We start from the raw sequence: 6,000 nt of genomic DNA, 5'->3' as shown, positions 1-6,000 counted from the left end.
TTGAGTCTCAGCTGGAAGCTGTTCTGAGATCAGTAATGGTCTCAAAGTACAATCTGTGTTGATATTCATCTTGATTCAGTAGCCTGAACATCTGAATACTGGTATTTGCTGGTAGAGGAAGTGTCCAAACCACTCGAAACAGTAAAAGGTCCTGCCTATACACACACACACACACACAAACATACACACACACACACAAACATATACATACATGTACATATAGGCTATATACACACACACACATATATATATATATATATATATATATATATATATATATATAAAATGTGTGTGTGTTTATGCTTGTTAATTTGTGAATTACTGTCCCACTACAATTTGTGGTTTACTCTTTTTAACATTGTCCTTCAGACCCCCTAAAACAGCTTGTTGATTCCCAGCCAGCCCCCACCAGGCATATTCATAAACTGGAATGTACATCCTCTCCACTCTGTCCCAGCACGGTTGCTATAGTGACACAAACAGGGCAGTTTCCGGCTTGTTTTAATCTGTTGGCCTGAGAGTTGTCGGTTGCCACTTGAAACAGCATGACGCAGTCGAGGTCACCAGGAGCTGACTGCGGTGTCACACACTGAAGTGCGTCCTATTGCAGAGAAGTTGTGCGCCATTAGATGCGACTATTATTGAATGAGGATTTGCGTAACGTCCTTCTGCTACTTCCTTTTCTCACTGAAACAGCTATACTTCTGCTGTACCCCTGTGGTCTGTTGCCACAGTTGTAGGAGTTACTTAGCACTTTATGAAACTCCACATCAACATTGTTCCACATACTCCAGCTCAGGGGCGTCGTTAGGTCCAATCACTCGGGGCTATAGCCCTGAGTATTATAGCCCTGATGTCAATTATCCTCCTTCAAAAACAAATAGGTCAAGCCCCAGGTAAACTTGACTTAGCCCCTGCTCTTTTCAATAGCTAGAAACTCCCCTGCTGAGCCTCAGGCCCGTAATTTACAATTTCAAATATAAATATTACTAACTGGCTATAATAAAATCACTGATACAACAGTCCGCTTCTGATAACCAACAGAGAAGGAGCTTGATGTCTATTAAGTAAAATAATTGCTGGAAATTTAAGTTTGTGAAGTTTGGCCCATTTTCAGAAAACTAGTTTCAGAAACTGATACTTTATTTACATATGTTCTCCTTTTCTGTTTTCCAAAATCCTCTATAAGAATCACCATATAAGAATTGTTACAGTCTCCAAATAATAACTTTACTTTTCAATTATTCCAAACCATACAAAAAACAAGCTACAATGGTTCTTTGTGGCGACTTATTATTGAAGATGTTTCAAAACCCATACTGTTGACACCATGCAGTTACCCAGCAGAAATGATGAATTACTGCTTTTTCTTTTCTCAATTTCTCAAAAATTAATTAAGGGGGAATTATTTCAGAGTGCAAATTGCTTAATTTTTCACTGAACCAATGAATTGATTACCTGCCTTATTACCCTAGGTAATACAAAAAGTGATAAAAAAAACGTAAGATTCAACTGAATTGAAATTGTAGTGAAAGTGAAAAGGAGGGTATATAGACCTTGAATTTCGTCGATGATGCATTTTTCTCTGCATGCCAGTTCCTATGGACTTGGTTCGTGACGTTACATCAGTCGGGACAGCATTTCTGATACCTGGAGACATTTTTTACAGGAACTACAACCCTTTATATATGATGTCGACTTCGGGAAATAACCAGGAAATGTAAGCTATTTGGTTTTTAAGAGTAAATGCTGACCGTAAAAATGTATGATTCAACTATAATCATGATTAGTCAGACTCGTCTTTGCATTCACGAAGTGCTGTTACCTCTTATGTGTCCATAAGAGGGCGACATTTAACTATTACTGAGAGTTTGACAAAATTTCGCTTCGTTCTGCCCATAGCGCTTTAATGCGCGGGTTTACCCGTGCTGAAAGCCCAGGGGCCTGCCTTAAAAAGGACGGAAGGAAACTGACCTTGTTTAGTGAAATGTTAACCCCCCCCCCCTCCCGATCTAAAACTCACCATCGTAGAAGGTATTTTTTTTGGGGGGCTCTGACAAATAGCCAACGAATGTCTGACCATGTAAATAATGTGCTTCTGACTCAGCCCTCTATCCATCTAGTCCCTACTCCTCCCACAGTTCCCGAGTTAGTTAGATGAAGCGTCTTCTGTAGCCGCACTTTCCTTCCTTTGCTGTTCTTTTAGATTTGGTGCAATTTTTCTCAAAGATAAATCAAGTGAAGATCTTCATCCATATGATGTTCTTGTTAAGTGGTAAAAGATCCATTAAATGCTTTTTGAATTATCACGTTCAACAATGTCAAGATTTTTTCTGCAGTGACCCTAACCCTTTCCTGCCAGTAAGTGGCGTTGCTTCAGTTTTGGTGAAATTGAATAATTTTAAGAATGTTTTTAAAAAGGTTTGATTTATTAATTATGATAAATAGTTTAGCTTGATAGTGCAACCCATCCATTATCTGCAACCACTTAGAACCACAGGGAGGCTACAGGTGCAAGGCAGGGACCAACCCAGGATGCCAACCCATCACAGGGCACATTCATACACCACTCACACATGCACACCTACTGGTAATTTGGTAACTCCAATCAACCTCAGCAATGGTTTGAACTGAGGGGGGTGGGGACCGAAATACCTGGAGGAAACCAACAAAGATTCAACAAATACTTTTTCAGTTATAGCACTGATGAGATGAGAGTCTGCAACTACCATTTTCTTTACTACTGCTATGCTGCACCACTTCAGTTTTGTGTGATTTGTCTCAAAATTTGATCAGTGTCAAATATCAAATATTGGGGGCAGCGTGTGGCTCAGTGGGCTAAGCCTGTGTGTCTGTAATCAGAAGGTTGCCAGTTCAAACCCAGCCTCAGCACATCTTTGGGTCCTTGAGCAAAGCCCTTAACCCCCAGCTCCCTGGGCACCATTATGGGGGGTTGCCTTTAACAGCCAGCTTACTCTACAAAGAACAAGTTGGGGGAGGCATAAAGACAATTCCCCACAGGTATCAATAAAGTATTGATTATCATTATTATTTTTTGAGATAAGAAGTATCTGTGGTGGCAGCAGACCGGTCCCAAAACCATTTTGGCCTACAATGATTTAATGAATAATAGCATTTTATTTTAACTGTGAATTAGGCTTCTGAACAAAAATTGGTTTGGGATAACAAAACATAAAATTTAATTGTAGTTGCTCTGTGTAATACACACCTGCAACAAGCTTGCACATTGTTTAGATTATTTCTGTAATTCGATTCAAATTCAATTAAAAAGAACTTTATTTGTCCCCTAGTAATAACAGTTGCATAAGAATGGCAGTAATACGGTAGGCATACAAGTATTTGCATTTATAAGGCTACACTTCATTTTTGGATGCCTAAAAAGAAAAAATTCACCAAAGTTGAGTACAAAGCACAGCATAAAAAAGAAAAATGTATTTTTGGAACAGGGGGTACAGAAGGACCCCTGAGGCAGATGAATAACAATTTAAATACCAAAGTCTTAGCGTCACTGTTACGGGGTTGAGAGCTGTTTTTGGTGTATGTTTGAATTTGTCCTGTAGGTGGTGATTGGACGCTGATGATTGGATGCTGATGATTGGACGCTGATGATTGGACGTTGATGATTGGATTACGTAATGACTGGGGCCAGTCTTCCTGCCTATAAAGACCACCCTTGTTCCAATATGGCTGTCTCTCACCTTGGCTTTACCCCAGGCTAACATGCTGGCACACTTTTTTTGGTAAGAGTTTTGGTATTGTTTATTGTTAAGTTACCTTTATGGATATGTTGATCTTTGATGGGTTGCTAAATTCTTTTGCACTTTTGGTTTAGGTTCAGTTAGTATAATAATTTAGTTTTTGGAAGACTCACCTATTTGTTTGTCTGCTTCTGGACCTTGATTGGGAGATAGGCTAGTTGTTTGTGTACTTCATATGAAGTAAGGGTTAGGGTTTTCTTTTCTTTTTTGTTGTTTTACAACCATAAATGTTTTTGTTGTGGATAATTTGAATTATAAATTATATTAAGTGATTGAGAGACCTGTCTGTGGCCTTTTCTTATGTTACGTTGTTCCTGAAACTTAGTTTGGGACCGTAACAGTCACCTTTCTCTATAAGATAATTGCTTGCTGGCTCAGCTTCCTATTGTCCTGAGTCCTGGGTCAATGGAGGTGATTAATTGCTGTAAACATTAAATTTTAATCAGCTTGATCACTCCCTCGTTAAGCTTTGGAAATGACCATGAAACAAGACTTAGCCCTTTTCCACGTAAGAACATCTCAGCTGTCAGACGTACAGCACCAGGTAATATAAAACCCTGTAATGATGTGGTATGTCGACTGGTAAGTAGGGCTGAACTGGGATTAGCAATTGGCCCTGGACATTAGGGTGCCCCATAATGAATTTTGCTGGGTGGGGGTAGGGATTACCCACAATGAATTTTGCTGGCCCACAAACCTATCGGCCTACTGGGAAAATGCCTGGTATGCTAGCTGGCCAGTCCAGACCTGCTGTTGTTCCCAGCCCTGGAAAAGAAGCTGTTGTTGAATCCATTACCCTATTGACACATTTGGTGCTGTGTTGGATTTACAGGGATTCAACTAGCACCAGCTATATTAGGGACATTTCAGATCTAGAGAGTACAAATCCAGATCAAGATTTTGTTTCAACCAACCAGTTGAGTATAAGGAGTCAGTCAGAGTACTCGACTAGTTGGTTGAAACAAAATCTTGGTCTGGATTTGTACTTCCTGGACCTGAAATCTCGACTTCTGCAAAATGATACCATAGAGATACAGATACTATCATATGAGGACTGTGTGAAATCAGAAAAAAAGAGCTGTTGACTGATATCCAGTCCCCTCAAACACTGGAGGAAACATGATAGGGTGGTTTGTATTAATATGTCGGTTTTGGGATAACAGTACCCGGGAATTTAAGTGTGTCAGGTAGGGTTATTTGTTGATCATTAATGAGATGGGGGTTTTGGTATCCTAAGAGTGCCTGAAGGCCACCATGATCATGAATGCTTTGTACTGTATGCATCGAGCTGGAAGGCAAATTAAAGAAGGTCTAGGAAGCTCAGGATCTGAGGGACGTTTTCACACTTGGCCCACTTGCCTTGTATCGTACCTGAAAACAATTGCCCCCCCCCCCCTTCCCTGCTGGTCTAGATTATATATGGCCTAGACACTATATTCGGTTTCCTTAGATATTGTTTGTAAAATAGCGTGGGTGGACATTCTGGCGTTGAATATGCATCCAGGCTTAATGAGATGTAAAATATGTTATAGATGCACAATATTCATGGCAGAGTAGAACTTGAACAGCCTGCATACACAGAAACTGGACTGGATGTTACTCTAAACCTTTGGGGAACAGGTCACAAGAACTGAGCCACCATTGCAAAAATTATATAATCTTATGAATTTATAAAGGTATATACACTATATGGACAAAAGTATTGGGACACCTGGCCATTACACCTGTGGTAAGTTTTATGACATCACATCCTAAATCCCTAGGCATCAATATGAAGCTGGTCCCACCTTTGCAGCTGCCACTGTTCCTTGAAGACGTTCCACAAGATTTTGGAGTGTGTCTGTGGGAATTTTTGCCCATTCATCCAGGCACTGAGGTTGGACATGAAGGCCTGGCACACAATCTCTGATCTAATTCATCCCAGAGGTGTTCAGTGGGTTTGAGGTCAAGGCTCTGTGTGTCAATCAAGTTCTTCCACACCAAACTCACCCAACAATGTCTTTATGGAACTAGCTTTGCGCGCTGGGGCACAGTCATGCTAAAACAGTAAATGACATTCCTAAAACTGTTACCACAAAGTTGGAAGTATAGAATTGTTTAAAATGTCATGGTCTGCTGAAGCATTAAGAGATCCCTTCACTGGGAACCAGGGGGTCTAGACCAACTCCTGAAAAACAACCCCATACCATTATCTCTCCTCCAGCAAACTTTACAGTTGGCA

Source organism: Paramormyrops kingsleyae, chromosome 16 (genome assembly GCF_048594095.1).
Source record: "Paramormyrops kingsleyae isolate MSU_618 chromosome 16, PKINGS_0.4, whole genome shotgun sequence".
NCBI lineage: Eukaryota > Metazoa > Chordata > Actinopteri > Osteoglossiformes > Mormyridae > Paramormyrops > Paramormyrops kingsleyae.
Note: the sequence above shows the minus strand (reverse complement) of the source record.